Consider the following 22,978-nt stretch of genomic DNA (forward strand, 5'->3'; position numbering starts at 1 on the left):
TCTTTCGTCATGTATGCCGCATCAATTTTAGAACCAAAAATATCTTTTGAAAAAGAAAAAAAAAAAAAAAAAAAAAGATATGACGTTCACAAGACAGATCTTTCTGAAGTATGGAAAACATAGGTGTTAGGCTTAGCCTATATCGCATTTTCAATCAGAAATCAAATTTTATGATATTTATGCCGTGTGGAACACTGGAGAATAGTGTTCCAATTACTGTGTCGTCTTTATCATCTAACGTCGCATTAAAACTACAAGTAATTCGTAAAATAATTCTTCTTTGGAAAATTACAAGTATTTAACAAATGATATTTATTTCATTTTGAAATTGATTGCTTATATTACTGGTCATATTTATCTAACAGAATAAAATATTTTTTTAAAAAAATCTCGTATTATCAATTTAATTCCATTTTCACCAAAGATGCAATGACATATTTTAGTAAAAACATTTTAAGAAATTTTTTACCCATTTTCTTATTTTTTCCCAGTTTTCCATTTGTGCTAAGAAATCAGAAAATGCAAACTCTAATATTTATAGAGATTAAATTTATAGTGAAAGTAGCATATATTTGTAATGATAGACAACTTTCAAAAATAATTATATTAGTCCACACAATGTCTTAAAAAAATTATCTGATCATTATTTCGAATATACATAAGAACTAACGGCTTTTCAAAAAAATCAAACTACAATCCTTTAATAAGAAAATCATTTAAGTTTCGTTTGTTAAACTACATTTTAAATTTCGTGAGAATCCAAAATATGTGGTAGGTATTATTTTTTTTTTACATTACTGGTAACGATATAGACAGATGCAATTTTTTAGATCATTAAAATAAATAAATAAATTTTAATTATATTATTAATTTAATTTATTAATAATTTATATAATTAACAGAATTATATTTTATATATTAATATAATTTTTTATTTATTTTAATAGCAAATATTATTTAAATGCCATAGGAATGATTCTATTTAGATCCTTTTGCTTTCTCAACCGCTTGCTTTCACCAGTGAGCAGATAAATAAAAATAAATTCATTTTTAAACAAAAATTAATTTTTTTCTTATTAATCTATAATTTAAGTAAATTAAAAATAACACTTTCAGAAAATTTATGTTATTAATTTCATTTTGTTATTATTAAAGTTTTACAAATGATACATTATTATGTAATAGCATTAATACTTAATTTAATATGTCCTATAGATTTTAATGCTTTTATTTTGTTTTAAAATGGCTGATCTTTTATTAAATAAGTTTCTAACTTCAAAAACATTCTCAAAAGTTAATTTTTAATTTTTTCTGATTTATTTGAATTAAAAATCTTAATTTAACCAAAAGTTTGGAGTCACTATTTTCTTCATAAGTATAATTGCACTATTAAATTGCTAGTATTTCAAAAGATGCTTCATGCTTTGCATTTTTTTAAATTTAACGTTGAATTCGGCGTTTTAGAATCACAATTTCAAACCATGTTCGTTTACAGTTTTATTTATTTAAAAGAAATTTAAAATGGAAAATAAAACAATGACATGTATAACAAAAAATTGATGGCTAATGCCAATATCTTGTCTTATATTCTCTCAATAATTTAATTCATCCCAAATATTTTCCGCTTTAAGTAAATATTTTGATAGAATTACTTCATATTAAATTATTTATCTGAAAAAAAAATGGTTTTTTTTTTTTGAAAACCATGTCAGCCTACATCCGCAGGCATTTTTTAGTCAATTTTTTAGTCTGACGTAAGTACCCGCAGTCTGTTTCCATGACAACTGCGATTCGTTCTTTGCGTTATTTATACTTCAAATTTCAATTCGCGTTTTTACCTGAAATTTAATTCTAAAAGAACAAAAACAAATATTGGCAAACGATATTTCAACGAAAACTATTAGAAATGGTAAAAAAGATCTTTTTACATGGAAAAAAGTTCGTTTCTTTTCAAAGAATTTTAAAAAAAAAAAAAGGGGGGGGGGAATAGATATTTACCAAAGCTTTAAAAATTGTTTTTCACGGAAAAACCATTGGAATTTAACTCGCTTCAAAGGTTTTTTCATTCCTTTTTTTACTTACTCAACCAGAATTTTCATCTGATTGACAGGATTACCATTAATCTTATTTTAAAATCGACAACTCTTTTTTTCTCTTATAATTTGCATTTGAAAATAAGTTCTTTTTTAAGAAGGGTATTTTGAAAAACTTTCTTGGCATTTAAATTCGTATCCAGTTCACCGGTTTTGATTTCCAAAATAATTCCAAAGTACTAGTTAAGTAAGACAGGAGTTTTGCTTTGTGATTCAAATGTCTTAAACAGCCATTTCCGCCAATTCATTTAAATGCGGACGTGTCAACGATTGAAGGCAAACATAGCTGCAAGAATTTGTGCTTAGTGAACAGTTAAAAAAATTGAAAAAGGCTTTTTTTCTGTATTTTTTAATTAAGTTTTTCTTTAAACGTCCTAAAGAAATAAACGAAATTAATGCAAATGAAGATAGTTAAATTTATTTCTTATATTAGCTTTATAAGTGCTATTATGAAAGAACGTCAAAAGAATAATTCTTTTTTTATCAGTTTCGTTTTTATTATTGATAAAAATATTTGTTTCTATAAATTATTTATTGAATAATTATTATTCATTATATACAGTGGCTCAAAAAATTCCGAGTACACCTTACGTTTACTTGATAAATGCGACTTTCAATATAAATAACACATTAACGGGAAGTGCAAACTAGTTTTTATTTTTACCCATAAAAAATGGTTTAATTTAGAGTAAAAATAAAGAAAAATCAACCAAAAATTTCTAAATTGAAAATTTTCAGAAGCATTTTAAATAAACATACGCAGAATTTTACCTCAAAAAATTGAGAATACACCAATGAAATTCTTGTAATATTTCGCATAGAAAGAAAGTGTCATTATTAAATTGCATGTCTTTTGGCTCTTATAATGGTCTCTAAACGTCATGGTACCGATTCAACCCATTTTTGGTGGTATCTGAAGATATTTTACCCCATTCATCTTGCAACACTTGTTTTAAATGGGTTTTGTTTCTAATTTTGTATTTTTGAACCACTTTTTCGAGTATCCCCCACGAATATTCAATTGCATTGATGTCAGGGTATTGTGGTGGTGTGTGTAACTGTTGTTTACAATGAAAAAGACATCATATTTTGAAGTTACGTGTATTCTGTTTGGGGTCGTTGTCTTACTGGAAAATGAAATTTCCATCTAAACCCAAATTTTTAGCACTTTCCTTTAGATTGCTGCTACCATATGGTTCATCCAACTTGTTGCAGAAACTTTTCAAATCATAGGCAGAAGTGTAAATGCTGAAACTGTGCTAAATGCCATTAAACAAGCTGGATATAAAAGTAGCATTGTTAGAGAGAAACCGTTCACCAGCTTGCAAATTCAGAAAAAGCATTTGAAGTTTGCAAAAACTCATCAATTGCAGACCAATAACCCTTGGAAGAAATCTATATTTAGTAATGAAAGAAACCTCAACATTTTTGCCATTGTGACAACCATCTTACTGTATGGAGAAAGCCTAATACTGCTTTGTAACCAAAAAATGTACATCCTACAGTTAAACATGATGGTGACTCCGTGATGATTTGAGGTTACATGGTTTCATCCGGGGTAGGAAATTTAATTTTTATAGATGGCATTATAAATGATACGGGTTACTTGGATATACTTCGCAGCAATCTAAAGGAAAGTGCTAAAAATTTGGGTTTAGATGGAAATTCCATTTTCCAGTAAGACAACGACCCCAAACAGAATACACGTAACTTCAAAATATGGTGTCTTTTTTATTGTAAGTAGCAGTTACACACACCACCACAGTACCCCGACATCAATGCCATTGAATATTCGTGGGTCATACCCGAAAAAGGGGTTCAAAAACACAAAATTAGAAACAAAACCCATTTAAAACAAGTGGTGCATGAAGAATGGGGTAAATTATTTTCAAATACCACCAAAAATGGGTCGAATCGATACCATGACGATTAGAGGCCATTATAAGAGCCAAAAGACATGCAATTTAATAGTGACACTTTATTTCTATGCGTGATATTGCAAACATTTCATTGGTGTAATCTCAATTTTTTGAGGCAAAATTCTGCGTATGTTTATTTAAAATGCTTCTGAAAATTTTCAATTTAGAAATTTTTCGTTGATTTTTCTTTATTTTTACTCTAAATTAAACCATTTGTTATGTGTAAAAATAAAATCATGATTGCACTTCCCGTTAATGTGTTATTTATATTGAAAATCGAATTTATGAAGTAAAAGTAAGGTGTACTCTCAATTTTTTGAGCCACTGTATATTTGAAATGCTATATATGTATGTTACAAATGTTATCTGCTATATTTGTTATAAATTGAAGTTGAGCAGTATAAAAATTTAATTTTTAAAACTTTTTATTATTAATCTCCAAACAAAAGACTAAAGCGTATATTTATACAACTGTCCATTGTATCTTAAAGAAAAAGTGGGAAGTTTACGACTGGGTACAACATTTAAGAAAATGAACGCTTGTTCCACTTTTTTGGGACACCTTGCATATAACGTAATGAGATTCAGTTACTAAAAAAATCTTGCTAAAAAAAGTTTATTTACATTTCTTTATATAATGGCATTAAATGGGTTCAAACAATTATATTCTTTAAATGAATGCAAATGAAGTGCATATATTTGACGAATGATAGAAAATATAGAAAGAAAGGTTACAAACGAGGTTAGTGTCTATTCATTTTAAATCAGAAAATCTCTCTGAAAAGTTTTGGTTCGTATTTCTTTAAAGCTTGAAAAGTACGGCATATCATTGTTATTCATTTTAATAATTAGGTTTTGAAAGCCGTGGAAAAAATACAGAAATCTGCGCATGTGACTTAGAAGATGAAATAAAAAAATGCCCCCTTCATTGAAATAGTTTATATATATTGAATATATATTTAATATAATTATATTTGGATAAAAAGAAATATATCTTGTTATTTGAAATTTATATAACTTTCACAAGTGTATTAATGATTATATGTTAAACACTTTAATGAAGTAAGCCTAAAATTATCCGCCCAAAAACTTGTGAGCAAGTCAGATTAAGTAATTGGATATTTAATCAAGGAGTTAAATTTACTCATTAATTCTTTTATTAAGAATCGATAGATGACCATGAACCTGATACTAAGCCTGATTCCAAACTTAATATAACGAAATACAACATAATGAAAAATCGCCTAACGCTTCTGGAATATATGACATAAAGAAAAGTGTAATATCTAACTAATACACGCTCAGCATATCCATAACTTTTTATTGATACTTCACATTGTCAATAAAAATGACACAAAACGAATGCCCTTCCCTGAATTCTCTCTAGATGACCAATATTTCTTTCCACAAATAGATATAGAGCTCATGAAGCCTACGTTCACCACCTTTTTCTGACTGCAAAAGCGCCATCCTCATTTATCAGAGCCGGAAATGTCCCTCCCTTCAGTTTCCGGCGGTGTCGGGCACCTCAATTCCGACCCATCCGTCACGTTGCCAGATAACCCGAACACTTTGAAGCGTAAACAAAGTTAATGCTGCGCCATAAAAAATTGTTCTAGATAAAACAGTTTGCAGACGATAATGCTGAAGAGTTCGTTGCGTAGAAGCGATCAAAGGCGCTTTTTGTTTATACCTTTTTTATGCTCCTGCTTTTCGTTATGTTAATAAGGATCCTCCCAGCATAAAGAATGCGTTCATTTAATTTAATCTTTTGGCAGTTATGAAATAACGATTTTGCATTAAATATACAACGAAGTTTTTTTTTTTTCGGAATTATTCGCAGCTGTTTTGTGCGTTTATCTACATTTGGCTTACCATTAACCGCAGCCTGATTGTTAATTATCAGAATTAATACTGAATATATTGCTTTATATTTTAAAATATAAAACAATATATTCAGATACTGGAGTAGATATAATAATAATAATAATATGACTCTATGTCTTAAATAATTTATTTTTGTTGACTAAGATACGAGGACATAAAATTTACCAAATATTCTGGATTAGATGGGATAATCCTCAATTTTAATTGCTTGTCTTGGATTCTAAATATAATCTGCAGCGTTCCAAATAGAATAAACACCTGTTCTGATCTTCTCGCTTATTATTTTTAAAGAATAATCAATTATTTTTATAAATTTTTTAAGACTGTTTTTAAAAATAGAATTTTATAAATATACTTTAAAAAAAAATTTCCGTTTAAATTTTTTTATATTTTTTATTAATATTTTGCAGTTTATTATTATAAATGACTCACGAATTCATTTTCTTATTATATTCGCTACCAGATGGCTCCACTAAATGAAACAAAAATTTAATTTCACCTTTCGATTAACAGTAATTTTTCTGAAAATATTAAAATAGCATATTGCTACCGCGAATACGCAATTATTCAAAATTCTAGTACACCAGTGAATGGTAGAAAAATAAAGTACAAATTTCTTGTTAACAGGAATGAAATAAATTAAATAATAGTCAATGAAAAAAAGATTTCTTATGAAGAATTCTCCATTCCAACTTTTATTATACATAAAAAAATGGCCTCTCTAATGTGATCAAGGTTAACGAATTAGGAAAAAATAATAATAGTAGTTTTATATACTGTTTTTGTTTCTTTACCTCTTTCTTTTTTTTATTCGTGATTTTTTGCAAAACAGCTATTTAACTATTTATGATTTTTTATTTTATTTTCTTAGACGTATTTCAGTTCCATATCTTAATAATTTCTTTCTTAATTAATAATCCTCCATTTCTTAATTTTATCTTATTTATTACGTGTACGGTAAAAAGAAAACGATAATGAAATTATTTTTCAATATTCTAATTTTCCAAAACGATTTTACATTCTTTTCCCAGAGGAGTAGTTTATTTTTATGTTTTACATCATTAATGGTACTTAAAAATATTGCTATTAATCGAGGACAATGAAATAAATGAATTTATGAGACGCCTCATTAACCAGACATAGGAAATTTGTTTATCCAGACATAGGAAATTTTTATTTAACTCGATTTGCCTCATAATTGTTGAAATGGTATTTCACAATTGATTGTCAACTCACTTCTTGATGTGTAGGAATATGAAATAGTGTACACTGGATGTCAGAATACTTTTTTTTATATATTTTGAATTTTTTAATGGATAGACAAATTTAAATAAATATTGAAACTATACTCGTGCCGACACTTAGTGGTGTTGAAAAAATAGATTTTAAAATTCCAAAAAAATTCTAATAATGATTTATAAACTGAAATTTAAAAATTTGCCCTTTAGTTGTTTAGTAAATTTGTTTTATAGTATTTTAATAAAAAAAATTTGAAGAAAAATTGTGTTAGTTAATTATTTTTTGTTCTATTTTTTTACTCCTTAGATTTATATTTTATTTATTTTTTTATTACAATTTCAAGATTTGTTTAGAACATTATATTGTTTGAAACTGTGTGCAAAATGTTTTTCACATTAGCTAATAAAATAATATTACAAATAAACAGTTAAATTCTTCAGTGCTGTTTTTCTCATTCTACTTCTTTTGAAATAATCATAACCAGTAAATTAAAATATTGCTGATAGTTCCAATTTTTTTTTTTTTAAATGTTAAGTTTAGGTTTAACAATCGTTTTTTGAAACGATACACTATCAATGTACCTGTAGTACATAAATATCCTTGATGTAAAAACATCATTCATTTTCTCACGAACACAATGTGAAAGGATAACAGAATCAAGTATCTGGCGTTTTTAAAGACTTATTATTGGTCGTTTCAAAGTGGAAACAATCTTGACAGGTTCATTTGATTATCGATCAACGAATGAGAAACGTTCTTTTTAATAAATACTTTTGATAAAATGACCATATACCCCATTTGATACAATCGTCGATTTTTAAAAACTGAATTGTATTTCAGAAACGCATTTTGATAAATCTGATATATGCGTGTACGTTACAACTTTGTTATTGTTCAACAATCACTGTAAGGTCGTTTGCCATAAATCTCTAGAATGTTTTTGACGACTTTTTGAAAACACATCGATAAAACTATGATAATACGTTTTTAAATTATACTACAACATTTTTACATTTGCTAGATTGACATAATACTAAATAAAAAAAAAATCAATTAAATTTGAAAGAGAACTAAAGGACCAAAACTTTAACAAAAAAAAAGGTGCTCATTTGCAATAAGGTTTGAAAATTTAACTGAAAATACACAAGAATAACACTAAAATTTAATTTTATCGTTCGATTAGTATTATTAATATTGATAATAGAAGGGAATGCTTATGTTTGTCTGTTTGAATTCTACATAGCAAATAATTTGATCTATTATAATGAAATTTGAAACAAATGTAATTTGAAAACGATAACGTTGAATTCGGAGCAATTTTTTTCGAAATTTCAATCGGAACTTTAATTAATTTAAAATTAAGTAATAATTTGTCGTTTTCAAATAAATAGTTCACAGAAATATTTTTGCAAGACATTTGAACGCATCTTAAATTCAAAAAATTATCTTTTCAATGACAGTTTTATTGCCTTCCACCTCTTCTTATGACTTTAGTAAATATTTAAAATAAATACTTTTATTTATATTTTGTTACAACAGATTTCATCGTTGAATGAAATCGTTATTTTGCAAATCGTTTTTGTTGTAAATATGTATATATAATATCGTTTTCTTTTCTTTTATTGCAAATCGTTTTCGTTGTAAATATGAATATATAATATCGTTTTCTTTTCTTTTATTGCAAATCATTTTCGTTGTAAATATTAATATATAATATCGTTTTCTTTTCTTTTATTGCAAATCGTTTTCGTTGTAAACATAAATATATAATATCGTCTTCTCTTTTTTTTTAATTGGAAGCTAAAGAAAGAAAAAAAAAATATTTTTTATGTTCTTCAGAAATATTGTGATAAATTGTATATTCATTTTTTTTTTTTGTTCCATCAATTTTTTTTGATGTGTTGAGCGTAAGCAATGATTAATGACTTATCATTTCATATGACATTCTTTAATTTCAAATACTTAAGTATTTTTTAATCTTTTTTTAAAATTTATGAACCGATTGTGTTCATCATTAAGAAATATCTTTATCAGAGGCTCAATTCGTAACATTGAGTATATGTGAGTATGTACATTTTTTTTTAATTCTTGAAACTAGTCATTCATATTTATTTTTCTGTCATCCTATTTTTAAAGTTATTCTTGAAATATTCGACCAAAATCATTGTTTATTGTTAGTCTTTAATTAATTATATTAAGTCTTTAATTTTATTATTTAAAGATTGTATTATTATCTTTTTTCATTAAAATAACAAATAATTTAGATTTTCAATTCAAAGTATTATGCATAAAGTTTCAAAAAGGCTTTAAAAATATTAATATGGAATATTGCACTGATATAAGAAACTTTTTATATAATAATATGGAAATATTTTGTATACAATATTTGATAAATCTTATATTTTACAATGTCTCAATAAATAGATTTTTTTATTATTTTTTCAAATTTCATCACATTGCTCTATGTCATGTGTTCATTGGCTAGACAATTTTTACAATTTATTTTTCTATTTTTCCACTTAAATATTCCATTTAAAATGAACGTGATAGAGAAAGTGAAACCAATAATTTGATTTCCTGTTTATATGAAGAGAGATAAATTGAGATATAATTCAAACAATGTATTTTGTATTCTTGAGAGAATTTTAAGTTCACCATTTCTTCATACTAAGATTATTTTCGGCCCTTTTTTTTGATAATATTTTATCAAAAATGCTTCGAAGAATTGTTTTAGTTGTAAGCTGTTAAGTAAGTAGGATATTAGTTTTGGCACATATCCAGTACTCAGCCATATTCATAAAAAAATTGTTCAAAGTGATATTAATGCCTTTTTTTTATGTTTTTCTATAAACATTAGCGGCATAATTTTCATAGTGATAACTTTCTCAGATTTTTATCTCCAGTTTTTTTTTTTTTTTTTTTTTTGAAAATGTAAACATATTTTTGCATAAATTCTCGTGTATCATGTTTATTAAGATGGAATTGCTTAACGATTTTTCAATCCTTGCCTTAAATGGTAACGTTTTGTAACTTTGTGAATATACGATAATTTACAATTTTATTTTTCAAAGTTTAATTATTCGTTAATAATGTATATGTATCAAATTCTAATAATGTGAGAAAATTTATTAAAAACCTGGTAAAATATTATAGTAATGAATTGTGCAGTATAAAATGTGTAAAAATTGAAATTAAATTCTACTTTTTATTTTATTTGTAAAATTATTAATTATTAAATTCATAAATTGTTAATAAATGAAAGAGCATCAGAAATTAATTTGGAAATAACAAATAGTTACTTTGTGTAAATATTTACACAAAATAAATTTTAAAGAAGCTTATTAATATCATTAATCAAGCGTTTAGCTTTAAAAAATTTTTTTTTCAATTTTGAAGAAATTATGCAAGGAATTAGTTTAAACAAATATAAACTTGAAACTGAGAACTAGGATTATCGCCCGAAGATTTAATTTAAAAAATACTTGATACTAACATTGAAACGCAAAAAAGAAAAAAACGTTTCATAATATCAATAAACTTCAAAAGATATTTTTTCATGATGATGATTTTTATAATATGTCACCCTCCCAAATACATATTATATGAGAATTTAATTTTTACATCTGAAAAATGATTAGGGAAATAATTTAAACAGGTTGTATGACGCGAAAGTCAAAGGATGGCGCCACAAGTTAATAAAATTCTTCAGATAGTTGCTCAAATAAATTAAGTTTTCCGAATTAAACATAAATCGGATTGCTGCAGATGAGCGGAAATTCTGTTAGTTGGAAATAGCTTGGAAATTAGGCAACAAAGATGCCAAATGAAAAAAAAAAAACATTTTAATTCATGAAATTAAATTTATATAAACATAAGTTACAGGTAACTGTAAATATTATAAGATCAAATGAAGTTATATTACATACATGTATACATATATTACAATTGCATATCAGCAATAGCATCGAATTTTCCTGTTTTGGCTGCTAAAGAGAGTTACTCTATATTGTTTTATCAATTCTGACATTTATCTATTTTTTTCCCAAAATTGATTTGAATTATAGGATATAATTTAAATCAATTTTATTATATAATATAAATAATATATATAATAATTTGGTTCGGGATACTTTAGTTTCGGTTTATCAAATGTATGTAATTCTAAGAGACAAGAAAAAAAAATGGTGGTTCAGCAAAATATTTTATTTATTCAGGCTTAGCAGTTTGGTAGAAATTTAAATTCCTAACCAAATTTATTGATACATTATAATTATCTATTCGAATATGTTATCTCTCACCAAATCAAAATCAATAGAGACAGAGAGAAACTTTTTCCTAGTTTTTAAATAAATCGACAAAAAGAATTCCCTTGTTTGAGATGTGAAAAAATGAAACCGCTAGTTCAACACTTTAATAATAAGATTTGAGAAAATTAAAAGTTTCCTTAAATCATAAGTTAAAGTTGAAGTGTTTTTTACATAATTTTAAAATAAAGTTTCTTGGGGAGAGGGACCATCACTCATATGCATCATTAAAAAAAATGTGGTTTCCAAGATTTCATGATGTGATGTTTTTCAAACTGAATTAATTTTTTACCACATGAGGATAATTCTTTTTTCACAATTTCTTATCTATCATATCATCATTAGTTTCTTAAGGGTTAGGCATGTAAATCGAGAAGTGATATGGCAATTAATTTAATGTGTATAGTACAAATCACAATCCAGCGTTTTTTATTTCTTTAAGTTTATATGTTCCAGGAACAAAACTGTATTTACTCAAAAATTTTATTATTACCATCATTTTATCTTATCGATTAAACCTGTTATAGTTATAAAAAAACATGTTTTTAAAAAGGATCAAACGAAGATAATAGACTATATTGATTGATGTAATAATTGTTTGAAAATAAATGTTTTTCATAAAAAAGAAGCTTGCCATTTTTTTTATTAAAACAATATCTTTATAAAAACTGACAATTTTCTTTTTTCTTTTCTTTCTTTTTTTTCTTTTCTTTCTTTCTTTTTTCTTTTTCTTTTTTCTTTTCTTTCTTTTTTTCTTTTTCTTTTTCTTTCTTTCTTTCTTTTTTTTGAATAAAAAAATTGCTAGTTTTAACAACGATTTGATTGTCATCTAATTTTCCATAAATGTTACCTACTAAACATCAATATATTTTATTTCAAGTAAAGAAAAAAAATGTGGTATTATAAATAATTTCATTTCTTATTTTATATGTTAGAATTGTTAGATCATTTCTTCCAAAGCTCCAAATGTAAATACTCCCGCACGAATGATAATGTGCATGCAAACTCGCTTAACAAATAAAGCAAATATATAAATGGATTATAATGTTTTCCGGTAAAATTTATATAACGCTTAGTGATAATAATATTCGTTTAATGTTAAATAACTTTTTTTCCATGTTCTTATTGGCCAAAGAAAAAAAAAAATTCTAAAAGAGTAATAATAAAATATATCATAGTAAAATGTTCGGTACTGTGAAAACATTTCGGAAATACAGATAGAATTATGTTAAATAACCACATATTTATGAAGTTTCTACAGTTTTTTTTATCATTAATTTATTTGAATATATTTGTACAAGAACCATGTTTTATTTATGAATTTTTTTTCTTCTTCTTACTATAAAAAAGATGAAAAAGAATTCGCGAATCATTGACATGTCAGAAAAAAATTGCTCGTTTTGATGCATTAAACTATCACCTAATAAATTTGATATTAATTTAATGAACCATAATTGCATTTTTAAATACGCTCATTTGATTAACAAACAGCAAAAAAAAATTAAAAAATATTAAATTAAATGCCAAAATATGTGTCTTATATAAATGTCCCTTTTATTTCAATTAATAACTAGCTAAATGATCTAATTCACCATCTGTCATCGTGAAGCTTGAATTTAAGAAAGGATTAAAACATGATTAAATTTTTTGATAATTAATTTATAATTTTTTTATTCTCATTTCAAAATTTTGATACATGTTGACATTTTAATTTTAGCTCAATTTCAGAATTGAGTTAAAAGAGCTTTTCATATCATTACTAAATGTCACTGAAACCTGTTTTTAATAAAATACTCAATACTAACTGATTATATTACGTTTAATTTCTCAGCCTCTTTAATCTTTCAAAATTTTATCCATTTATTTCCACCAGACAGAGTTAATAAAGAATAATAAATATAATTTGAAAAATTCTGTGATATTTAAATAAACAAAATTCTTCAACTAGAAAGGAAATGCCAGATCTTTTTATTTTCAATTTCAGATTAACCAATTAAAATTATCCGATGTGTATAATAAATTAAAAGGAATAAATATTTGTAAAACCAGAAGAAAGAAATTTATTCTAGCGAAAATGACAAATAACTTAAATGAAAGTAAGAATTTTCGTTTTAATTTGCTTTTCAAAATTGAAATGGCAATGTCTTTTATTTTGAAAGAGTTGAAAACAGAATGGAATAAAATAATCTTCATGGAATTTTCTCTTTTCTTTTATTCTTATAAAGGATTCTATTGTTATTGTAATAGAACACAATTCGAATCTAAATGCAATTTCATTTCGAACAAAGGAATTTCTTTTTCGATTCTATCCAATTTATTTCCTCTTAAATCATTTTTAAAATGAGTATTTCAACATGGAAATTCAAACAATTCATTCCATAAAGATGGTGGCCTTAAGAAGTCTTTAAAACATTAAGCTTCTTTGATTTTTATATAGTTCTTCTAATCGAATTTTTTGAATCGTCTGCATGTATGAAACTGATTAAGTTATTGCATATTTTTGTCTCTCAACATTTCTGGATAAATAAAACCGAAACATAGAAAAAATAATTTGAATTATTTTTATTTATTTTATACAACTGGTTTCCAAATTTGACTTTCCTAATCTTAAAGGAAGAAGTATGATGTACGTTATCGTTACGTCTAATCGTTAGTATCCTCGAATAATAATTAACTACCATATTTATATTCCCATTATATTACAACAAATTCATGAAACATAATTTCATATTTTTATAGAATAAATCTCAAAATTTAAAGTTTCGTGAATTTTTTGCTGCATGTTTTTATCCATTTATAAATGTTCATTAAAGAGATAAATTTAAAAAAAACACTTGTTAATAATTGTGTAAAAAGAAGAAAATATTTTTTGCTAAAATTTTGAAGTTAATGTAATGAAAAAACTTTCTAAAATTTTCAGAACAGATTAGAAGTAACTGTTCTTATTTCTTCTTTTCTTTTTTCTAAAATTAAAATCTATTTAGTGAATTTGTTTATTAAATTCATTTTGTTAAACTGCAAACGATTATCAATCAATGAGCAATTCAGATTTCATAAAAAAAAAATGCAAGGAATATTTTCGAGAAGATATTATATTCGATCAACAAATATACGTTGATTACGAACATAAATTTAAAAAGAAGCGATGCTACGTTTAATATGCATGTTTATAACACTGCATTCAGCTGCTATATACTAATGATACTCGGAGAGTAATAAACATGTGAGATGTGAATTTTCCAGTAGCACAATAAATTTGAAAAGTATTAACTCTCCTGGATTAACTTTCGACGTGAACTTTGGAAGTATGAGCTTTCATATATTTGTAATAGATTTCTGGAAGGTCATACTGATAATCATAAGACAAAAAAATTCCTCTCGGTGTTAAGGAGCTCATTTTTAAAATTATGTTCCTGCATTTTTTTTAATTTAAAAATGCTGGTAATATTATGATCCTAAAAAATAGTGGAGCGATTAAAATGTGAACTGAACTTTTCAAACTATTTTTTTTAAATATGTTCTACTCTTTACTGTATATAAGTTAAGATGAATAACAGATTTTCAGTTATTTATTTAGGTTTTCAGAAAAGATGCGTTTTAAATTCAATAAAGTCTATAGTGAATCGATGATTTGTTAAAGAACAATTAGGATGTTTAAGTTACTCAGAACGGAGTCCTCCAACAGAATTCGGGATAATAAAATTGTAATAAAAGAATAATATAGAATTCTATAACGAAGTAGCGGCATATTATAGAATAATTAGGATATTTAATTAAATTTTCAGAATGGAATCATTCAACAGAATTCGATATTATTCTTTTATTATAATTCTGTAGAACAGAATTATAATAAAAGAATAATATCGATTTTTTTTAAGAAAGCGATGGTTGGTTAAAAAAACAGGATCTTGATTAGATCCGAATGGAATTAGAAATAATTTCAATAATATAAAATTAGAATATAATTAGGAATAATGTATAATTCCATAATAAAATGAAGATTGATTATGGAACAATTAGGACGATTGATTAGATATTCAGAACATATTCATTCAATAGAATTCTATAGAACAGAATTGTGATAAAAGAATAATGTAGAATTTTATAATAAAGCGATGATTGGTTATAAAAATTCGGATGTTTGATCGATCTTTAGAATGGATTCACCTGATAGAATTATATAAGATAAAATTATAATAAAAGGAAAATTTAGAGTACTATAATACAGCGACGATTGAGTAAGAAACAATTTGGATGATCGATTAGATCTTCAGAATGGTTTCATCGCACAGAATTCTATAGAATAGCAGTATAATAGAAGGATAATATAAAATTCTATAATAAAACGATGATTCGTTAAAAAACAATTAGAATGATTGATTAGGTCTCCAGAACGGACTTATTCAAGAATAATATAGAATTATATAATAAAGTGTTGAATGTTTATGAATGTATGTTCTATATATTGAATCTATGTTGCTGTATTTTCTATTTTTTGGCATAGACTCTGAGAGTTCGGTGGATATTCGGTAATCGGTAATCGAGGTGTTTTTGTGTGCGACTTTTTTCTAGATCAGTAATAAGTATAAATAATAATAAAAAAAATATTTGCAAAATGCAGAAGGAATTAATGTATGTATTACGAGGCATTAAAGGTTTTTAATTCATCTATTTATTTCATGCTAAATATCCATTATATTTTAATTTTCTAGGACGTTCAGAAATGAATTAAAATATAAAATTTCTTCGTAAACATATTGATAAGGTGATAATTTATTAAGTGTTTCATCCATAATTAATCAAAATGTCAAACCACTTTATCAAATTCACCGTCAGTTTGTTCTACAAAGAATGAACTTTTATTCATAAACTGAATAACATTCTGCTCAAATAATTTCCGGTATTTTTTATGTCAGATATATTTTTCATAGTAAGAGATGAGTAGGATGTTTTCTTCTCACTCTGGGTGGTCAAAAGTATTGACATATTAGTTCAATAAAACATTAACCATTTCTAAATAAAATTTTCTGATAATGGTAATGCTTTTTATTTTATTTATACATAGTATAAAGTATAGAAATAGTTAAAGAATTGGAACTCGAACACTTTTTAGAAAATGTCCATCTGTGTGTGATAAGGATAATTCGCAAATACTTTGAGCTAGATCGTTGAAATTTGTTATACGATTTTTATTCCAAATTTGAGGATTTTTATCAAATTTTGAATAAAACTCTGTTCAGAGAAAATCTGGTCTGTCCGGCTGTTCAATTAAAAGCTAAAGCTATAATTACAAAACGTAGAGAGCTAGATAGATAAAATTCGGTACACAAATTTAGCATATATAGTATAGACACCTGTCAAATTTTGAGCCAAAACCAATTACGGGTTAATTGTCTGCCGGTTTTTACTTCCAGAAACATATAAGCGCTATAAATCAAAAACACAATGACTTAAATATATCAAATTTGGCAAGGGATTTTTAGTGCAATTTTGTATCAAATTTTGGTTTCAATTGTTTGAAAAAAAACCTCTCTAAAACACAAATTCGATTTTTAGGTACTGTTAACGCATACCAAAGATTAATTACTAAATAACTCGCCCATGATGGCACGAGAGTTTCAGTAAAAATACTAAATTCAAGCTTAAAGTTAATATTTCGTAACTATTCTATGCCAATGGTATTTAAAGCGCTCTCTGGCATGACAAGTTTATTAGAGAATATATGAAAAAGTTTTGGGGGATCACTCTAGCTGATTATTTTCTCATATACGAAGTATGCTAAGAGAAAGTATTGTAATCGTCAAGAAAAAATTCGAACTCGAAAATTTGAAGAATTTTACATTTCAGACCACCCTGAGTCCGAGAAATACATCTTTGGCATTATGTCTTTTGTGAAAACGAAAAGAAAAGTGCCTGTCCGGATGTCCGAATATAAATCAACATTTCAATTATATAATGAAGAAAATCAAATGGATAAAACTCCCTTCCCCGGATTTTACATCTAAAGTATAGATGCGTATCAAATTTGGAACTAAATTCTAAGTAAAATTGCTGACCGTCTGTCAGTCTGTTCTTTCAAAAGCATATAAATGCGATGGCTCAAAAGCAAAAAATTGCTATGTGATTATGTGACAATAATTATAGTTATGTGTCAAATTTTGATTTTAATCAGTGGAAAAAAAGGAGCCAAAATAAATATTTGGTTTTTCGGTACTTTTGTATTAACTACATCTCATCAATTAATCGCCATAACAAATGCCAAAAATAGTACCCTTATAGGTTTTTTCCCTAAATATTGTGGCCACGGTGGCCTGGTGGTAAAGTCTCGGCTTGTGAGCCATAGGGTTTCAGGTTCGAGACCCGATTCCACCGAAAAACCGTCGTGTAAGGGGGTCTGTTGCACGTTAAATCCGTCATGACCAAACGTCTTCCTGCTGGTGTGGAGAGGGGGGTGCCAGCTCAGGTGTCGTCCTCGTCATCTGACCGCGGTTCAAAATGACGAGGTCCGTCCCAAACTAGCCCCAGTGTTGCTCTACAACGGGAAGTTAATATAACTAAACTAAACCGTAAATATTGTTCTTCATTGGTAGACGTGTGATAATAGAGAAGTATATTTATTAAGGAGTATTGAGAAATTCCGGGAGCACCATTCTTCCTAGTTCTGTATGTTCAAAAATGAATCAAACTATATTCTTATAAAACTTTCTAAATAAATCAAACTTTCCAGAAATATCAGTTAAATTTAAGTTATCTCTCTTATGCATAATTTGATGTCCATGATTCCTTCAACAGCTTTTTAGTTATCCAGATTGTTCACTTTTATTTAAACGGCCAGACCGATAAAACTTCCTGTTAATGGATTCGCTCAAAATTTAATTGAAAATCTTCAAGTTTGAGCTGAAGCTCAATATGAGAAATTTCATCAGTCTAGCTCAAAACGCATTTATATTATTGTGTTCACAGATAAACAGATATAATGTCAAAAATGTGTTGTCTGAATTCTGAAAGATCTGAAACATGGAGATTCGTAAAAATATCGAGTATGAAATTCTTGATGGTACGAAAACCTCCTCTATTGATCGCATACGAGAAAGTCAGATTCTAAAATCTAGCCTAAAACATCATAGCATGATAAAAATTATTTTTTCCATGCTACTTCGTCATGCCTTAGGCTGAAATGTGTGTGTGATCTTTTTATATAAGGTAATTCATAGAAAAAAATTTCAGACTAAAATCATTATAATACAAAAACAACATCCAACATATTAAAATATGTTAAACTATTGTCAATTAATTGAAAAGAATTTAATATTTATTTTACTCCGTTATTATCAGTCTGATAATAATTTATCTTAAATTTTCTTGAATTAAAATTGATAGTAAATCGTTTTTTAAAAGATCTTGTATTAATTCTAAATCTCATAATCCATTTTTGTGAAATAAAAAAAAATGAAGAATCATATTTATCTGCTTTCTTACGTACAATAAATGTGCAGTTGTATTTCATATAAAACAGAGCATGAAAATTTATTTTATAATTTCATGAACTAAAGAAACAAACATCTATAGCTTTTTAACTAACTAATATTAAATGAAAATGTAATATAAAATACATGAATATAAATTTCTTAAAAAATCTGAGAATGAGATCTTCGATAAAAAATTTAATATTTTAATACACAGAAACACAAATGCTGCCTCAATGATGGAAAAACAAGAAAAATTCGTTGAAATTTATAAATTCTGTGATATATGCGTGTAAAATTTTTACCTACAACACGAATTATAGCGCGGATCAATCAATAAGTTATTTATTGAAAACTTTCAACAAATATCGTATATAGTATTAATATAATAAATAATTAATATGATATTATAAATAATTTATATTAGTATAAAAGATATTAACATCACAGGTAATTAACAAACTAATTTTCCCACCTATTGAATGTACCATACAATGGCGAATGGCCAGTGGAGCTCTATTTCAACAGGTGGCCTTTTCTGGTGTTTCTTTGCGATTATGTGACTAAAAATAGACTTTTGAGAAAAACGAATTACATTAATTTAAGCAGTAATTAGTTTTAAACACTTACTTCATTTGTTGTATAGAAATTAAAAAGTTTTGGAATGTCATTCATTAAAAAAATTATATTGAATATATTTTTTCTTTTTGATTAAATAAAATGAGTATATTAACTTAATTCTCAGTATTTCTTATTATATCTAATAAACAATACCTTATTAATCTGTAATTTACATACTTAATATATTGTAATAAAAATCGTTTATACATTATTTTTACTGTTTTCCTATTTCGTAACATATATTAATAGATGTGATATAAGTTAAAATATGCTGAAATTAATTTAAATAATAAATACATTTTAAGAATTTTTAATTTTTTTTTATTTAAAAATGCAGTGAATAGCATCCAAATAATGGAACTCTCCAACCGTCAAATGTTCATCTGTTAGTTAAATCTGCGTAGATTATAATTAATCCTGACTTTATATTATGCAAATCAATATTTTTATCAAAATATCTCTGATATAAAAAGTAACAGTCAGGTAAATTGTTGAAATCACAATAATTCTCGAACACTGATGTGATGGAACAAAACAGTTCCCCTACCCAAAGACACATGGTGCTTGCCTTTGTAGATCCCCTCCCCCTCATTTTCTTCCCCAAAAAAGCTCAATAATCTATAAATAGATATCACAGAACTTCTGTGTATCAATATATTGCTTGGCAACTAGTAAAATAAAATGGAATTTTTGTTTCTAAGTGATATTCGGAACTAAATATCTAGCGAAACATTCAAACTTACCGACAGGAACTCTTGAGTGTGTACTAGACAAAAGATGAAGCCTTGAGCTTCTAGGACCAGAGCTCTTCTTGACGCCTATGCGGATGCAAAGCTCTAGGATACCTGTCGCAGTGACTTGTAACTCCCACGCTGCTGCTAAGCCCCCCCTAGACCTCTCTAATGCGCATGCCCCGGCCCTCCTATAACGAGATCGATTATTTTTCGCGTTCTCTCTTTCTCTCTCTCTCTATTAACCAAAGCAGGGCACGAACTCATCAAGGAGTGATTGCGCCATAGGAATTCTTCCAATCATAGGGATGTTGAATTGACCAGTGGTCAGTATGATAATGTATGGGCAGAAGTAATAGCGGTTTCGTGTCTGGATAGATCTGCTGGTCAGGCAAACAAACAGAATCAGACTCCTTGAAAATTATAAGAAAAAAAAATTTAAGATTTGTTAGTGTATTTATTTATTTACCACCAATATAAAACTCCGATTTCCTTTATTAGATTATTGTTTTATAATATCTCATGACATTTCTGTTGTAAATTATTTCAGTGCCCATAAGATACAAAAAAAAAAAAATTTCTAAATTTCAAATCAATGTTATAGCACAGTTGCAGTTAAGCAGTTTTAGTTCATCCCTTCAAAAACATATGGTATTGGCTTTTGTAGGTTGAAGCATTTTTACAGTGAAATTGATGAAACTTTATAGAGGCACAAAAAAAATCGAAACATTATTCCTATGTGCCATTTAGTTCATGCTTTTATGTAATGTTACTGCACCAAAACAATTCTTTCAAGATATTTCAGACCTTTTAGACTTCATGAAACATTTTGAAGTATTGTGGCGTAATATAACTTGATTGTCACACTTCCTTTGTCTGCTGGTTTTTTACTTCCTTGTATGCAGATTATACAAGAAAAAAGTATTATAATAAAAAAATAAAACAAAAAAATTTAATTCATTAAAATCTCCACTTTCAGACCTACCTAAAGGCGAAGAACGAATTCTTTTTTTGTATTTATGTCTGTCTGTATGTCTATGAATATAATAACTAAATAATAATAATAACCCAGTCATGAAATTTGAGATATAATTAAATACATAAATTTGGCATATAAATCTATCAAAACATAGGCAAAACCTTGTATATCTGTATCTGTATATATGTTACAGTGAAACACCGAAATCTGGAGAATGTCGACATTCACCGGTGAATGTCGACAAACACATAGTCGCTTGGTGTATATCCGAAATATTTGCTAAATACCCTCATTTCTGACCTTCACCGGTGAATGTCGACATTCACCATGCACTAATGGTGAATGTTGAACATGTCCGAGATTTATATTTTTTCTCCGTAATTCAGTCGCGATAAATTTTTCGCCTCTCTTTCTGAGAGGAATAACTAAGAACTTAAAACGCATAGTACTTTCAAAATGAGAAAGGACAATAATAGAAGTAAAAAACTTACTTAATTATACAGTACGTTCTAAATGAGAAAATAAAATAATAGTAATAGAAAACTTACTGAATTATATGAATCAAATCTTATTTATTGCAACAACTTAAACTATTCGCCAGGATTTGGCGGGAGACTCCACCGGAACAAAGGATTTGGCGAGAAACAGCCAGTCGCCTCTTTGTCGGCTCCTCTCTTTTCGACCTCCACCAGATCATATCTGTGATTGTCGATATACACCGGTGAGGGTCCGAATGTACAAGAATGTAATGAAATATTCGATCTTTCACCGACGTATTTGGTGTTTGTCGACATTCACCGGTGAATGTCGACATTCTCTGATTTCGGTCTTTCACGGTAACATATATATATATATATATCTGTATATCTGTCCATCTGTATACATTTGAACGTATCAATTCAAAATAAATAAAGTTCTATATGAATAAATCTGCTGTACAGTTTTATCATCAGCAATGTAATGTGCATCAAATTTTAGATTACATCTGTCAAAGAGGATGTGTTGGAAATAGTTGGTTTACATATTCGCTTGTATGTGAATACAATAATTCGAAAATCTCAACAGTTTAGGTAAACAAAATCTAACATGCGGCCTTGTAGCCAAAATTATAGATTTGTGTCAAATTTAGAACCCAGTCGGTGGAAATGAATAGGCTCCGAGCTGCATGCTCAGCATTTTTCATTGCATTACGAAGCACAAAACGGGACATACTGCGTCCCACAGAAATAGAAAAGGAGAAAATATTCGCACTTGCGGACCGTGACCTTCGAAACTTTTGAGGATTTGCTACTTTTCCTTCTCTACTCCAACGCTGATATACACCCGTCGTATGCAAAGGAGGATAGAAGAACAGAAAATAAGGTGCTTGATTGTAGGGTTGGTTAACACTATATGAACTTGATACTTTGTATCAGATATATAAAACTGATGCAGACTAAGAGTATAATGCACCAGGAATCAGTTTCTGGACTCGATTGCTATTGACTTGTAATCTCCTCGACTTCAATCCTTTTCAATCGAGAAATATACTGTATCAATTTGATATGAAATATAAAGTCAACATGGCCTAGTTCGCCGTCTTGCCTCGGCAAATCTATGAGCATCTGTGATTTTTTTTTTTTACTATATATGTATTTCATCCCCAATCTTATAGCATCTGTAAGGTGCACATATTAATGAAGAATTCGTGTCTTCTCCTATATTAACTATGTCATCAAAATCTTTGTTTTCCTCTTTTC

General features: G+C 27.2%; 1 protein-coding gene across 3 annotated transcripts in view; it reads right to left on the reverse strand.

Annotated features, from left to right (window-relative positions):
• LOC129984502 (uncharacterized) overlaps positions 1–20,396 on the reverse strand; it is a 61,357-nt gene extending 40,961 nt beyond the window's left edge. For all 3 annotated transcript variants that reach the window (XM_056094393.1, XM_056094394.1, XM_056094392.1), the window contains exon 1: positions 20,273–20,396. The gene's annotated coding sequence lies outside the window, so the exon portion shown is untranslated. The remainder of the gene's footprint in view (positions 1–20,272) is intronic.
• Positions 20,397–22,978: the final 2,582 nt, after the last annotated feature.

Source organism: Argiope bruennichi, chromosome 9 (genome assembly GCF_947563725.1).
Source record: "Argiope bruennichi chromosome 9, qqArgBrue1.1, whole genome shotgun sequence".
Lineage (NCBI taxonomy): Eukaryota > Metazoa > Arthropoda > Arachnida > Araneae > Araneidae > Argiope > Argiope bruennichi.